Genomic DNA, 18,243 nt, shown 5'->3' on the forward strand with positions numbered 1-18,243 from the left:
CCATTGTCCTCCATTTTTTCTGCTCTGATCCCACCGCTGCCACCAGTTTGTGACGGGAGTATTCTCCAGAGCAAGGAGGGACAACAGGCCTGGGAACGATCCAACAGATTTATTGACCAGAAAACAGGAACAACACGAAGGTAATTTGCAGAGTGCCAAAATAAGTCCACAGGAAACTGATTCGGGGGCACCTCCTGACAATCCTTGTGCCAGATCACAAAACCATAGTCCTTTAAGAGTCCCAGAAATCCACCACGATCACACAGAGGCTGAGGCTTCCTCAGACAGCCTCGTCCTTCTCTTTCAGCATCCAACTCACATCTGGCTGAGTTGCACAGGGATCTAGTGTCTCTGCTCCTGGATCAGCCCATGTGTGTAGTGGAGGAGGGTTCCACTCCTCCTATGCAACGGTTTGGCCCACAGCAAGGCACCACTGTGTCTATGAGGATGTGCACTGAAAGTAGTCCTCTGCTTACTAAACAATAGCTAATCTCTCCCAATCTGTTGACCAATATTAATTACATTATAGTCTCAGAAATGAAGTCAGGTTAGTTACAGGCTTTTTTTTTTTAAATCAGTGTGAGTACTGGACTGTGGGGCCATGCTGGGGGGGGGCTATATACCATGCTGGGCTGTATTATGCCATGCTGGGAGGGCTATATACCATGCTGGACTGTATTATGCCATGCTGGGAGGGCTATATACCATGCTGGGCTGTATCATACCATACTGGGCTGTATCATACCATGCTAGGGGGGCTATATACCATGCAGGGCTGTATTACACCATGCTAGGGGAGCTATATACCTTGCTGGGCTGTATTATACCATGCTGGGCTGTATCATGCCATGCTGGGGGGGCTATATACCATGCTGGGGATCTATATACCATGCTGGGCTGTAGTATGCCATGCTGGGAAAGCTATATACCATGCTGGGGGGCTATATACCATGCTGGGGATCTATATACCATGCTGGGCTGTATTATACCATGCTGGGAGGGCTATATACCATGCTGGGCTGTATTATACCATGCAGGGAGGGCTGTTATGATGAGTCACCGAAGGAGGAAAAAACAAAATACCAGCTAAGTCCAGAAAAACCAGAGAGGTTGGCAGCTATCGGATTGCAGACCCCTGAACCTATCCACAACAACTAGCAGTAGCCGTGGGGGGTTCCTACGGTGCCCTAGACCCCTCGATCACAGCCGGAAAGCTACATAGCCTAAAGACAGAAAGGGGAAAAACTAATCTGCCCCAGAGCAGACCCCAAAGCAATAGGCAGCCCCCAACATATGACGGTGAAGCAAGATGAAAACACTAACACAGATAAAAAGATAGGTTGAGCAAACGATGGGGCCCAAGCTAACTACATAGGACAGGATAGGAAAGCTGCTGTCTGCCATCCGCAAAAACCCTATCAAAATGAGCCAACCGACTGATAGGAAAAACAGGCCCTGAAGTCGCTAGGCTTCAAAAGACTATATCAGCACTCAGGTATATTCTGAAGACAGAGCAAAAGATCAACAGATCAGAGACAAAAATGGAATTCAGGCTCACCCCCGGCCGGGGATGGCAGAACTCCCAAAAAACAAGGCAAAACAAAAACAAAACTGAAGAGTACAAAGCAGAGCAGAAAAACGTAGCTTTGAGACGCAGGAATCAGACTGGTCTCCAAGAATCCAGCAGGAAAATCACCAGCCAGGAAGAAGGGCGTCGGCAGCCTTATATCCAGTCCTCAATTCCAGCCACCCAGTTATCATCTAGCTGCCCAGGTGTTTGGTAATCAGTCTCACTACCTTCCTTCACCAGAGGAGGGAGTTCATCAGACCTCAATGATGAAGGGAAAAATGAACTCACAACAGAGGGCTATATACCATGCTGGGCTGTATTATACCATGCTGGGCTGTATTATACCATGCTGGGGGGATATATACTATGCTGGGGGGGGCTATATACCATGCTGGGCTGTATTATGCCATTCTAGGAGGCTATATACCATGCTGGGCTGTATTATGCCAGGCTGGGCTGTATTATACCATGCTGGGCTGTATTATACCATGCTGGGCTGTATCATACCATGCTGGGGGGGCTATATACCATGCTGGGCTGCATTATGCCATGCTGTGCTGTATTATACCATGCTGGGCTGTATTATACCATGCTGGGCTGTATCATACCATGCTGGGGGGGGCTATATACCATGCTGGGCTGCATTATGCCATGCTGTGCTGTATTATACCATGCTGGGCTGTATTATACCATGCTGGGCTGTATCATACCATGCTGGGGGGGGCTATATACCATGCTGGGCTGTATTATGCCATGCTAGGCTGTATCATACCATGCTGGGGGGGCTATATACCATGCTGGGCTGTATTATGCCATGCTGGGGGGCTATATACCATGCTGGGCTGTATTATACCGTGATTGGGGGGCTATATACCATGCTGGGGGGCTATATACCATGCTGGGTGGGCTATATACCATGCTGAGGGGGCTATATACCATGTTGGGCTGTAATATACCATGCTGGGGGGGCTATATACCATGCTGGGCTGTATTATGCCATGCTGGGAGGGCTATATACCATGCTGGGCTGTATTATACCATGCTGGTGGAGCTATATACCATGCTGGGGGAGCTACATACCATGCTGGGCTGTATCATACCATGCTGGGGGGGCTATATACCATGTTGGGCTGTATTATACCATGCTGGGGGGGCTATATACCATGCTAGGCTGTATTATACCATGCTGGGGGGGCTATATACCATGCTGGGCTGTATTATGCCATGCTGGGAGGGCTATGTACCATGCTGGGCTGTATTATACCATGCTGGGGGTGCTATATACCATGCTGGGCTGTATTATGCCATGCTGGGAGGGCTATATACCATGCTGGTCTGTATTATACCGTGCTGGGGGGGCTATATACCATGCTGGGCTGTATCATACCATTGCTGGGGGGGCTATAAACCATGCTGGGGGGCTATATACCATGCTGGGCTGTATTATACCATGCTGGGGGGGCTATATACCATGCTGGGCTTTATTATGCCATGCTGGGAGGGCTATATACCATGCTGGGGGGCTATATACCATGCTGGGCTGTATTATGCCATGCTGGGAGGGCTATATACCATGCTGGGCTGTATTATACCGTGCTGGGGGCTATATAGCATGCTGGGCTGTATCATACCATGCTGGGGGGGCTATATACCATGCTGGGGGGCTATATACTATGTTGGGCTGTATTATACCATGCTGGGGGGGCTATATACCATGCTGGGCTGTATTATACCATGCTGGGCTGTATCATACCATGCTGCGGGGGCTATATACCATGCTGGGGGGGCTATATACCTTGCTGGGCTGTATCATACCATGCTGGGGGGGCTATATACCATGCTGGGCTGTATTATACCATGCTGGGGGGGCTATATACCATGCTGGGCTGTATCATACCATGCTGGGGGGGCTATATACCATGCTGGGCTGTATCATACCATGCTGGGGGGTCTATATACCATGCTGGGCTGTATCATACCCTGCTGGGGGGCTATATGCCATGCTGGGCTGTATCATACCCTGCTGGGGGGGCTATATACCATGCTGGGCTGTATTATACCATGCTGTGGGGGCTGTATACCATGCTGGGCTTTATTATATCATGCTGGGGGGGCTATATACCATGCTGGGCTGTATTATACCATGCTGGGGGGGCTATATACCATGCTGGGCTGTATTATACCTTGCTGGGGGGGCTATATACCATGCTGGGGGGCTATATAGCATGCTGGGCTGTATCATACCTTACTGGGGGGCTATATACCATGCTGGGCTGTATTATACCATGCTGGGGGGCTGTGTACCATGCTGGGCTTTATTATATCATGCTGGGGGGGCTATATACCATGCTGGGCTGTATTATACCATGCTGGGGGGCTATATACCATGCTGGGCTGTATTATACCATGCTGGGGGGCTATATACCATGCTGGACTGTATTATACCATGCTGGGGGGGCTATATACCATGCTGGGCTGTATCATACCATGCTGGCTATATACCATGCTGGGCTGTATCATACCATGCTGGGGGGGCTATATACCATGCTGGGCTGTATTATACCATGCTGGGGGGGCTATATGCCATGCTGGGCTGTATCATACCATGCTGGGGGGCTATATACCATGCTGGGCTGTATCATGCCATGCAAGGGGGGCTATATACCATGCTGGGCTGTATTATACCATGCTAGGGGGGCTATATACCATGCTGGGCTGTATCATACCATGCTGGGGGGCTATATACCATGCTGGACTGTATCATACCATGCTGGGGGGGCTATATACCATGCTGGGCTGTATTATACCATGCTGGGGGGCTATATACCATGCTGGGCTGTATCATACCTTACTGGGGGGGCTATATACCATGCTGGGCTTTATTATATCATGCTGGGGGGGCTATATACCATGCTGGGCTGTATTATACCATGCTGGCGGGCTATATACCATGCTGGGCTGTATTATGCCATGCTGGGGGGCTATATACCATGCTGGGCTGTATTATACCGTGATTGGGGGGCTATATACCATGCTGGGGGGCTATATACCATGCTGGGTGGGCTATATACCATGCTGAGGGGGCTATATACCATGTTGGGCTGTAATATACCATGCTGGGGGGGCTATATACCATGCTGGGCTGTATTATGCCATGCTGGGAGGGCTATATACCATGCTGGGCTGTATTATACCATGCTGGTGGAGCTATATACCATGCTGGGGGAGCTACATACCATGCTGGGCTGTATCATACCATGCTGGGGGGGCTATATACCATGTTGGGCTGTATTATACCATGCTGGGGGGGCTATATACCATGCTAGGCTGTATTATACCATGCTGGGGGGGCTATATACCATGCTGGGCTGTATTATGCCATGCTGGGAGGGCTATGTACCATGCTGGGCTGTATTATACCATGCTGGGGGTGCTATATACCATGCTGGGCTGTATTATGCCATGCTGGGAGGGCTATATACCATGCTGGTCTGTATTATACCGTGCTGGGGGGGCTATATACCATGCTGGGCTGTATCATACCATTGCTGGGGGGGCTATAAACCATGCTGGGGGGCTATATACCATGCTGGGCTGTATTATACCATGCTGGGGGGGCTATATACCATGCTGGGCTTTATTATGCCATGCTGGGAGGGCTATATACCATGCTGGGGGGCTATATACCATGCTGGGCTGTATTATGCCATGCTGGGAGGGCTATATACCATGCTGGGCTGTATTATACCGTGCTGGGGGCTATATAGCATGCTGGGCTGTATCATACCATGCTGGGGGGGCTATATACCATGCTGGGGGGCTATATACTATGTTGGGCTGTATTATACCATGCTGGGGGGGCTATATACCATGCTGGGCTGTATTATACCATGCTGGGCTGTATCATACCATGCTGCGGGGGCTATATACCATGCTGGGGGGGCTATATACCTTGCTGGGCTGTATCATACCATGCTGGGGGGGCTATATACCATGCTGGGCTGTATTATACCATGCTGGGGGGGCTATATACCATGCTGGGCTGTATCATACCATGCTGGGGGGGCTATATACCATGCTGGGCTGTATCATACCATGCTGGGGGGTCTATATACCATGCTGGGCTGTATCATACCCTGCTGGGGGGCTATATGCCATGCTGGGCTGTATCATACCCTGCTGGGGGGGCTATATACCATGCTGGGCTGTATTATACCATGCTGTGGGGGCTGTATACCATGCTGGGCTTTATTATATCATGCTGGGGGGGCTATATACCATGCTGGGCTGTATTATACCATGCTGGGGGGGCTATATACCATGCTGGGCTGTATTATACCTTGCTGGGGGGGCTATATACCATGCTGGGGGGCTATATAGCATGCTGGGCTGTATCATACCTTACTGGGGGGCTATATACCATGCTGGGCTGTATTATACCATGCTGGGGGGCTGTGTACCATGCTGGGCTTTATTATATCATGCTGGGGGGGCTATATACCATGCTGGGCTGTATTATACCATGCTGGGGGGCTATATACCATGCTGGGCTGTATTATACCATGCTGGGGGGCTATATACCATGCTGGACTGTATTATACCATGCTGGGGGGGCTATATACCATGCTGGGCTGTATCATACCATGCTGGCTATATACCATGCTGGGCTGTATCATACCATGCTGGGGGGGCTATATACCATGCTGGGCTGTATTATACCATGCTGGGGGGGTTATATGCCATGCTGGGCTGTATCATACCATGCTGGGGGGCTATATACCATGCTGGGCTGTATCATGCCATGCTAGGGGGGCTATATACCATGCTGGGCTGTATTATACCATGCTAGGGGGGCTATATACCATGCTGGGCTGTATCATACCATGCTGGGGGGCTATATACCATGCTGGACTGTATCATACCATGCTGGGGGGGCTATATACCATGCTGGGCTGTATTATACCATGCTGGGGGGCTATATACCATGCTGGGCTGTATCATACCTTACTGGGGGGGCTATATACCATGCTGGGCTGTATTATACCATGCTGGGGGGGCTGTATACCATGCTGGGCTTTATTATATCATGCTGGGGGGGCTATATACCATGCTGGGCTGTATTATACCATGCTGGCGGGCTATATACCATGCTGGGCTGTATTATACCATACTGGGGGGCTATATACCATGCTGGACTGTATTATACCATGCTGGGGGGGCTATATGCCATGCTGGGCTGTATCATACCATGCTGGGGGGCTATATACCATGCTGGGCTGTATCATGCCATGCTAGGGGGGCTATATACCATGCTGGGCTGTATTATACCATGCTAGGGGGGCTATATACCATGCTGGGCTGTATCATACCATGCTGGGGGGCTATATACCATGCTGGACTGTATCATACCATGCTGGGGGGGGCTATATACCATGCTGGGCTGTATCATACCATGCTGGGGGGCTATATACCATGCTGGGCTGTATCATACCTTACTGGGGGGGATATATACCATGCTGGGCTGTATTATACCATGCTGGGGGGGCTGTATACCATGCTGGGCTTTATTATATCATGCTGGGGGGGCTATATACCATGCTGGGCTGTATTATACCATGCTGGGGGGCTATATACCATGCTGGGCTGTATTATACCATGCTGGGGGGCTATATACCATGCTGGACTGTATTATACCATGCTGGGGGGGCTATATACCATGCTGGGCTGTATCATACCATGCTGGGGGGGCTATATACCATGCTGGGCTGTATCATACCATGCTGGGGGGCTATATACCATGCTGGGCTGTATTATACCATGCTGGGGGGGCTATATGCCATGCTGGGCTTTATCATACCATGCTGGGGGGCTATATACTGTACCATGCTGGGCTGTATCATGCCATGCTAGGGGGGGCTATATACCATGCTGGGCTGTATTATACCATGTTAGGGGGGCTATATACCATGCTGGGCTGTATCATACCATGCTGGGGGGCTATATACCATGCTGGACTGTATCATACCATGCTGGGGGGGGCTATATACCCTGCTGGGCTGTATTATACCATGCTAGGGGGGCTATATACCATGCTGGGCTGTATTATACCATGCTGGGGGGCTATATACCATGCTGGACTGTATTATACCATGCTGGGGGGGCTATATACCATGCTGGGCTGTATCATACCATGCTGGGGGGGCTATATACCATGCTGGGCTGTATCATACCATGCTGGGGGGCTATATACCATGCTGGGCTGTATCATACCTTACTGGGGGGGCTATATACCATGCTGGGCTGTATTATACCATGCTGGGGGGGCTGTATACCATGCTGGGCTTTATTATATCATGCTGGGGGGGCTATATACCATGCTGGGCTGTATTATACCATGCTGGGGGGCTATATACCATGCTGGGCTGTATTATACCATGCTGGGGGGCTATATACCATGCTGGACTGTATTATACCATGCTGGGGGGGCTATATACCATGCTGGGCTGTATCATACCATGCTGGGGGGCTATATACCATGCTGGGCTGTATCATGCCATGCTAGGGGGGCTATATACCATGCTGGGCTGTATTATACCATGCTAGGGGGGCTATATACCATGCTGGGCTGTATCATACCATGCTGGGAGGCTATATACCATGCTGGACTGTATCATACCATGCTGGGGGGGGCTATATACCATGCTGGGCTGTATCATACCATGCTGGGGGGCTATATACCATGCTGGACTGTATCATACCTTACTGGGGGGGCTATATACCATGCTGGGCTGTATTATACCATGCTGGGGGGGCTGTATACCATGCTGGGCTTTATTATATCATGCTGGGGGGGCTATATACCATGCTGGGCTGTATTATACCATGCTGGGGGGCTATATACCATGCTGGGCTGTATTATACCATGCTGGGGGGCTATATACCATGCTGGACTGTATTATACCATGCTGGGGGGGCTATATACCATGCTGGGCTGTATCATACCATGCTGGGGGGGCTATATACCATGCTGGGCTGTATCATACCATGCTGGGGGGCTATATACCATGCTGGGCTGTATTATACCATGCTGGGGGGGCTATATGCCATGCTGGGCTGTATCATACCATGCTGGGGGGCTATATACCACGCTGGGCTGTATCATGCCATGCTAGGGGGGGCTATATACCATGCTGGGCTGTATTATACCATGTTAGGGGGGCTATATACCATGCTGGGCTGTATCATACCATGCTGGGGGGCTATATACCATGCTGGACTGTATCATACCATGCTGGGGGGGCTATATACCCTGCTGGGCTGTATTATACCATGCTAGGGGGCTATATACCATGCTGGGCTGTATTATACCATGCTGGGGGGCTATATACCATGCTGGACTGTATTATACCATGCTGGGGGGGCTATATACCATGCTGGACTGTATCATACCATGCTGGGGGGGCTATATACCAGGCTGGGCTGTATCATACCATGCTGGGGGGGCTATATACCATGCTGGGCTGTATTATACCATGCTGGGGGGGCTATATGCCATGCTGGGCTGTATCATACCATGCTGGGGGGCTATATACCATGCTGGGCTATATCATGCCATGCTAGGGGGGCTATATACCATGCTGGGCTGTATTATACCATGTTAGGGGGGCTATATACCATGCTGGGCTGTATCATACCATGCTGGGGGGCTATATACCATGCTGGACTGTATCATACCATGCTGGGGGGGTCTATATACCCTGCTGGGCTGTATTATACCATGCTAGGGGGGCTATATACCATGCTGGGCTGTATTATACCATGCTCGGGGGGCTATATACCATGCTGGGCTGTATCATACCATGCTGGGGGGCTATATACCATGCTGGGCTGTATTATACCATGCTGGGGGGGCTATATACCATGCTGGGCTGTATGATACCATGCTGGGGGGGCTATGTACCATGCTGGGCTTTATTATATCATGCTGGGGGTGCTATATACCATGCTGGGCTGTATTGTACCATGCTGGGGGGCTATATACAATGCTGGCTGTATTATACCATGCTGGGGGCTATGTACCATGCTGGGCTGTATTATACCATGGTGGGCTGTATACCATGGTGGGCTGGGCTGTATACCATGTGGTGCTGGGCTATCTACTATGCGGCTGTTATATACCATGGGGGGTACATTTTACATTATATTCTATAAGGGGAGGTTGTGTTATATAATATGGGGAGGTGGGCTGTATTATATTCTATTTGGGGCTACATTATATTCTATAGGGGGCTGTATTATATTTATTATATTCTATGGGGGCTGCATTATACTATATTAGGAGGGCTACATTGCATTCTATGGAGGGGCTATATTATACTATTTAAGGGGCTGCATTATATCCTATGAGGGGGTTGCCATACATTCTATGGAGGGGCTACATTATACTATATGGGGGGTACTGCATTATATTCTATGGGGGGGTTACATTATGTTCTATACAGATATTATATCCAGCCCTACATAGCCTCAATATTAGATAACAACTAATAACAAATAACTTTGTTGCCCTATGAAGGGTTGGGGGGCCTGAAAAAATTTCTTGCACAGGGGCCCACTACAGTCTGTGTCCTCCCCTGTGTGTGTGTATGTATGTCCGAAATTGGCATCCGCACCTTCACAGCTACAGCCACAAAATTTTGCACAGTCACACGTCTGGACCCCGAGAGCATCATAGGCTATGTTGTGAGGCAAATTTTTAATCCCGCACGTTCCAATTCACCAAACAATTTTACCCCTATCTACATAATGGGGAAAAAGTGTATATATTGGCATCTGCATCGTCGTAGCTACAGCCACAAAATTTTGCACAGTCACACATCTGGTCCCCGAGAGCGTCATTGGCTTTGTTGTGGGGCAAAATTTTAACTCCGCGCGTTCAAATTCACCAAACAATTTTACCCCTATCTACATAATGGGGAAAAAGTGAAAGGAAAAGTGTTGGAGGCAAATTGACAGCTGCCAGATGTGAACAAGGGGGACTTAAAGAATGAGAGCGATGGCGCCAAAGAGTATATACCGTACAGTTGCTAAGGTGGGGCCCTGACATGGGATACTCACCACACACGGGGATATGAACACACACTCAAAATGCGCCACATACTACCACGTGCTCAGGGGCTGGTTGGCAATTTTTAGCCTGGGGGGCAAGCACACAGCAGGGTCCCATGAGTAGCGGCCCATCCTTAAATGGGTTGTCGGATTTTAAAGGGAACCTTTCAGCAGTTTGGGCCGCTATAAGATGCGGCCACCGCCTTTCAGGGCTTATCTACAGCATTCTATAATGTTGTAAATAAGCCCCCCTCCAACATGCAAGATAAGAAAAATAAGTTTTATTATACTCACCCGGGGGGGGCCGTCCGGTCCGATGGGTGTCGCAGGTCCAGCGCCTCCCATCTTCTTGTGATGCCGTCCTCCTGCTTTCTTCCTCATCTATTTCCGGCGCAGGCGTACTTTTCTGCCCTGTTGAGGGTAGAGCAAAGTACTGCAGTGCGCAGGCATCGGGAGAGGTCAGAGAGGCCCAGCGCCTGCGCACTGCAGGAATCTGCTCTGCCCTCAACAGGGCAAATCAGTACACCTGCGCAGGAGCGCGGCACGAAGCAAGCAGGAGGATGACATTGCATGAAGATGGGTGGCGTCGGACCTGGACCTGCAACACCCATCGGATTCAACCGCATAGGACCACCCCCCGGGTGAGTATAATAAAACTTATTTACTTTATCCTTCAGGTCGTATCGGGAACTTATCTACAGCGTTATAGAATGCTGTAGATAAGCCCTGAAAGGCGGTGGCCGCATGTTATACCGGCCAAAACAGGTGACAGGATTCCTTTAAGCTACATGTCTACAGTCACTATGTTTGAATCCTCACATTGTGCACACTGTGCGCTGTGAGGATTCTCTGGTTCCGGCACCGGGAACAGGTGGTCTTGTGGCCGCAAGCATGATATACAGTACAGACCAAAAGTTTGGACACACCTTCTCATTCAAAGAGTTTTCTTTATTTTCATGACTATGAAAATTGTAGATTCACTCTGAAGGCATCAAAACTATGAATTAACACATATGGAATTATATAATTAACAAAAAAGTGTGAAACAACTGAAAATATGTCTTATATTCTAGGTTCTTCAAAGTAGCCACCTTTTGCTTTGATTACTGCTTTGCACACTCTTGGCATTCTCTTGATGAGCTTCAAGAGGTAGTCACTGGAAATGGTTTTCATTTCACAGGTGTGCCCTGTCAGGTTTAATAAGCGGGATTTCTTGCTTTATAAATGGTGTTAGGACCATCAGGTGTGTTGTGCAGAAGTCTGGTGGATACACAGCTGATAGAATGTAAGTCCGCAAGGACAGGGTCCTCTCCCCTCTGTACCAGTCTGTCATTGTAAATTTTGTTTACTGTTAACGATATCAACAACTTTGTATGTAACCCCCCTTCTCATGTACAGCACAAATGGAATTAATGGAGCTATATAAATAAATAATAATAATAAATAATAGTCCTACTGAATAGACTGTTAGAATTTGTATTATGGCAAGAAAAAAGCAGCTGAGTAAAGAAAACCGAGTGGCCATCATTACTTTAAGAAATGAAGGTCAGTCATTCCGAAAAATTGGGAAAACTTTGAAAGTGTCCTCAAGTGCATTGGCAAATCAAGCGCTACAAAGAAACTGGCTCACATGAGGCCCGCCCCAGGAAAGGAAGACCAAGAGTCATCTCTGCTGCGGAGGATAAGTTCATCCGAGTCACCAGCCTCAGAAATCGCAGGTTAACAGCAGCTCAGATTAGAGACCAGGTCAATGCCACACAGAGTTCTAGCAGCAGACACATCTCTACAACAACTGTTAGGCTGGAGTCACACTAAACGATAATAAAATCGGTCCAATTTTGGCCGACCGAAATCGCACAAATGTTTCTTCACCAGGGATCCGTCTGTCAGCCAAATTTCGTGTGATGATGCGATTTTACTTGCATCTAAGCATCCGTTTGACATCCGTCTGGCGAGATTTTCTCGCAGGCTAGCAAAAAGGACATATAATGGAGCCCAATGACAGGTTTTCCAACACAAACTAAAGAATAGATCTAGACACGTGTTATATATATATATATATATATATACACATTCATATGTCATATAGACACATTTATATATATATATTTCTAATTCATACAGTTCTTCATAGCAGTATAGCTGCTGAAACATTTGCCGGCTTTTGGAAAATCATTCTCCTGCCCGACATGAAATGACACATGGTTTACATACAGTTAACCATTTCATTTCATGTTTTTTTTAAGATGTCTATCACTAGTAATTAGATGAGGGTTTGTGGGTTAAATTTTGGAGTTGTAGGGGTTAATTAAAGGGGTTAATTCGTTGTTAAAAAATACGGGGACTCCCTGCAGCCTCAGTGACGTCAGCGGGAGTCCCCGTAATTTTTAACAACGAATTAACCCCTACAACTCCAAAATTTAACCCACAAACCCTCATCTAATTACTAGTGATAGACATCTTAAAAAAAACATGAAATGAAATGGTTAACTGTATGTAAACCATGTGTCATTTCATGTCGGCTAGGAGAATGATTTTCCAAAAGCCGGTAAATGTTTCAGCAGCTATACTGCTATGAAGAACTGTATGAATTAGAAATATATAGATATATAAATGTGTCTATATGACACATATATATATATGTGTGTTTATATCTAATCTTTCGTTTCTTTATTTAACCGGTCAGTGTGATTTTACTGTATTGTAAAAAGAATTGCCGGCTTTTGGTAAAGGACACCGGATGCGATTTTTTTAGCAAGTCACACATCTGGTCCGTTTGTCATCCGATTTTTTCTCGCCCCCATTGGCGAGTCCGATCCGAAAATCGGTGACAATCGCAGCATGCTGCGATTGTCTCTGTCCGATGAACGGATCCGACAAAAAAAAACGCATGATGGGAGCAGCACCATAGAATAACATTGGGACGAATGCAATGCGATTTTTTTATCGCATTGCATTCGTCCGATTTAATCGCTAGTGTGACTCCGGCCTTAAGAGGAGACTGTGCAGCAGGCCTTCATGGTAAAATAGCTTCTAGAAAACCACTGCTAAGGACAGGCAATAAGCAGAAGAGACTTGTTTGGGCTAAAGAACACAAGGAATGGACATTAGACCAGTGGAAATCTGTGCTTTGGTCTGATGAGTCCAAATTTGACATCTTTGGTTCCAACCACCGTGTCTTTGTGCGACGCAGAAAAGGTGAACGGATGGACTCTACATGCCTGGTTCCCTCCGTGAAGCATAGAGGAGGAGGTGTGATGGTGTGGGGGTGCTTTGCTGGTGACACTGTTGGGGATTTATTCAAAATTGAAGGCATACTGAACCAGCATGGCTACCACAGCATGGCATGCTATTCTATCCGGTTTGCGTTTAGTTGGACCATCATTTATTTTTCAACAGGACAATGACCCCAAACACACCTCCAGGCTGTGTAAGGGCTACTTGACCAAGAAGGAGAGTGATGGGGTGCTACGCCAGATGACCTGGCCTCCACAGTCACCAGACCTGAACCCAATCGAGATGGTTTGGGGTGAGCTGGATTGCAGAGTGAAGGCAAAAGGGCCAACAAGTGCTAAGCATCTCTGGGAACTCCTTCAAGACTGTTTGAAGACCATTTCCGGTGACTACCTCTTGAAGCTCATCAAGAGAATGCCAAGAGTGTGCAAAGTAGTAATCAAAGCAAAAGGTGGCTACTTTGAAGAACCAAGAATAGAAGACATATTTTCAGTTGTTTCACACTTTTTTGTTAATTATATAATTCCACATGTGTTAATTCATAGTTGTGATGCCTTTAGAGTAAATCTACAATTTTCATAGTCATGAAAATAAAGAAAACTCTTTGAAAGAGAAGGTGTGTCCAAACTTTTAGTCTGTACTAATATACTAAATCAAACTTCTGTGAAATCAAACTGTCCACTTAGGAAGCAATACTGATTGACAATCAATGTCACATGCTGTTGTGCAAATGGAATAGACAACAGATGGAAATTACTGACAATTATCAAGACACCCTCAATAAAGGAATGGTTCTGCAGGTGGGGACCACAGACCACATCTCAATACCAATGCTTTCTGGCTGATGTTTTGGTCACTTTTGAATGTTGGTTGTGCTTTCACACTCATGTGTTATGAATGAGTCACCGTAGGAGGCGAAAACAGAAATACTAGCTAAGTCCAGAAAACCAGAGAAGTTGGCAGCTATCGGATTGCAGGCCCCTGAACCTATCAACAACAACTAGCAGTAGCCGTGGGGGGTTCCTACGGTGCCCTAGACCCCTCGATCACAGCCGGAGAACTACATAGCCTAAAGACAGAAAGGGAAATCTAAACAGCCCCAGAGCAGACCCCAAAGCAATAGGCAGCCCCCAACATATAATGACGGTGAAGCAAGATGAAAAAACACTCACACAGATAGGCTGAGCAAATGATGGGGCCCAAGCTAACTAGATAGGACAGGATAGAAAAGCTGCTGTCTGTAATCCGCCAAAACCCTATCAAAACAAGAGCCAACAGCTGATAGGGAAAAAGCCCTGAAGACGCTAGGCTTCAAAAAGACTATATCAGCACTCAGGTATTTTCTGAAGACAGAGCAAAAAGGAATTCAGCTCACCCCAGCAGGGAATGGCAGAAATCAAGGAAAACAATGCAAAACAAAACCAAAACACAAATGCAAAAAGTAGAGCAGAAAAATTAGCTTTTGAGGAGCAGGAATCAGACTGGTCTCCTAGAATCCCTCAGAGAGATCACCAGCAAGGCAGAAGGGCATCGGCTGCCTTATATCCAGTCAGTAATTCCCGTCACCCAGTCATCATCATCCTGCCCAGCTGCTTGGTAATCAGCCTCACTACCTTCCTTCACCAGAAGAGGGAGTTCATCAGACCTCAATGGTGAAGGGGAAAATGAACTCACAACAGTACCGAACCCTCATCCACGCCACCAGGGCGATCAGGGTGAGCCCGATGAAAGGCATGCACCAATCTCTTGGCATGAATATCAGAGGCAGAGACCCAGGAATTATCCTCCTGACCTTAACCCTTCCACTTAACCAAATACTGGAGTCTCCGTCTAGCCAGACGGGAATCCAGTATCTTCTCTACCTCATATTCCATGTTAAATTCAACCAATACAGGGTCCGGAGGTGCCACCCCAGGTACTACTGGTTCAACAAACCTCTTCAACAAGGACTTATGAAACACATTATGGATTTTAAATGTAACAGGAAGAGCCAAACGAAAAAAGACCGGATTAACAATCTCCAAAATCTTGTAAGGTCCAATAAATCTAGGCTGAAACTTAGGAGAAGCCACCTTCATAGCGATATTTTTTGATGATAACCAAACCATATCACCAACCTTAAACTGGGGGACCAATGGTCCTATGTCGGTTGGAAAACCGCTGGGCCTTTTCCTGGGAGAGAGATAACTTATCCACCACTTGGTCCCAGATCTGGTGCATTCTCTCCACCACAGTGTCAACACCTGGGCAGGCAGAAGGCTCCACCTGCCCTGAAGAAAATCGAGGATGAAACCCAAAGTTACAAAAAAAAGGTGACATCAAAGTGGCAGAACTAGCTCTATTATTTAAAGCAAACTCGGCCAAGGGCAAAAATGAAACCCAATCATCCTGATCAGCGGAAATAAAACATCTCAAATATGACTCCAAGGTCTGGTTTGTTCTCTCCATCTGCCCATTGGTCTGAGGGTGAAAAGCAGAGGAGAAGGACAACTGAATTCCCAGCTTGGAACAGAAAGTCCTTTAAAATCTAGACACAAACTGAACTCCTCTGTCAGATACAATGTTCTCAGGAATCCCGTGCAAGCGAACCACCTGTTGCAAAGACAGGGGCACCAACTCAGAGGAAGATGGCAACTTAGGGAGTGGTACAAGATGAACCATCTTAGAGAACCTATCACAAATCACCCAAATAACAGTCATTCTCTGAGAGACAGGCATATCAGAGATGAAATCCATTGAAATATGGGTCCATGGCCTCCTGGGAACCGGCAAAGGCATCAACAACCCACTAGAGCGAGAATAAGGTTTAGACCGGGAGCAAGTTCCACAGGACTGCACAAAATTCCTGACATCACGAGACAAGGCGGGCCACCAAAAAGACCGACTCACCAGATCTCTAGTACCAAAAATACCTGGATGACCAGCCAATGCAGAGCAATGAACTTCAGACATCACTCTCTTCTTCCACTGGTCAGGAACATACAACTTTCCACTGGGACAACGCTCAGGTTTGTCCTCCTGGAACTCTTCCAGAGCACGTCTCAAATCGGGCGAGATGGCAGAAAGAACTACCCCTTCGCCTAAGATGGTAGCAGGCTTGGTCACCACAGGAGAATCAGCAAAGAAGCTCCTAGAGAGAGCGTCTGCCTTGACATTCTTAGTGCCAGGAAGAAAAGACACCACAAAATCAAAACGTGTAAAAAACAAGGCCCACCTAGCCTGTCTAGGGTTCAAGCGTTTGGCCGACTCCAGGTAAATCAAATTCTTGTGGTCAGTGAGGACCACGACTTGATGTTTAGCTACCTTCAACCAATGTCTCCACTCCTCAAATGCCCATTTCATGGCAAACAGTTCCCGATTCCCCACATCATAGTTACGTTCAGATGGAGAGAACTTTCGGGAAAAGAAAGCACAGGTATTCATTTTAGATGTTACAGGATCCTTTTGGGACAAAACAGCTCCTGCATCAATCTCAGAAGCGTCCACCTCTACCTGGAATGGGAGTGAGACATCAGGTTGCCGCAAAACCGGGGCAGAAGTTCTTCGCTTCAGCTCCTAAAAGGAAGAAACAGCCTCCGGAGACCAATTCAACACATCAGCACCCTTCTTAGTCAGATCAGTCAATGGCTTAGCGATACAAGAAAATTTTGCTATAAATTTCCGATAAAAATAAGCAAAACCCAAAATCTTCTGGAGGGCCTTCAAAGAAGTGGGCTGAACCCAATCATAAATGGCCTGCACCTTGGCCGGGTCCATTTCAATAGTTAATGGAGACAAAATAAATCCCAAAAAAGAAATCCTCTGTACCCCAAAAAGGCATTTCGATCCTTTGACATATAGGGAATTCTCCCTCAAGATCTGGAACACAGTCCGAACATGTTCCACATGAGAATCCCAATCCTTGGAGAAGATCAAAATATCATCCAGATAGATAATCAAAAATTTATCCACAAAGTCTTGGAAAATATCGTTCATGAAGCACTGGAAGACAGAAGGGGCATTAGTGAGCCCAAAAGGCATCACCAGGTCCTCAAAATGTCCCTCCGGAGTATTAAACGCCGTCTTCCATTCATCCCCATGCTTAATGCGGATAAGATTATACGCCCCCCTGAGGTCAAGCTTGGTAAACCAGCAAGCACCTTTAACTCTGGAGAATAGAGCCGAAATCAGGGGTAGCGGATACTGATATGTAATAGTAATTTTGTTGAGGGCATGATAAGCAATACAAGGCCTTAATGAACCATCCTTTTTGGCCACGAAAAAAAACCCAGCACCTAAGGGTGAAGAGGATGGTCTAATATGACCCTTCTCCAACGCCTCCTTAATAAAGG

The sequence above is a fragment of the Dendrobates tinctorius genome, unplaced genomic scaffold (assembly GCF_039654945.1).
Source record: "Dendrobates tinctorius isolate UK_male_01 unplaced genomic scaffold, ASM3965494v1 ptg000092l, whole genome shotgun sequence".
Lineage (NCBI taxonomy): Eukaryota > Metazoa > Chordata > Amphibia > Anura > Dendrobatidae > Dendrobates > Dendrobates tinctorius.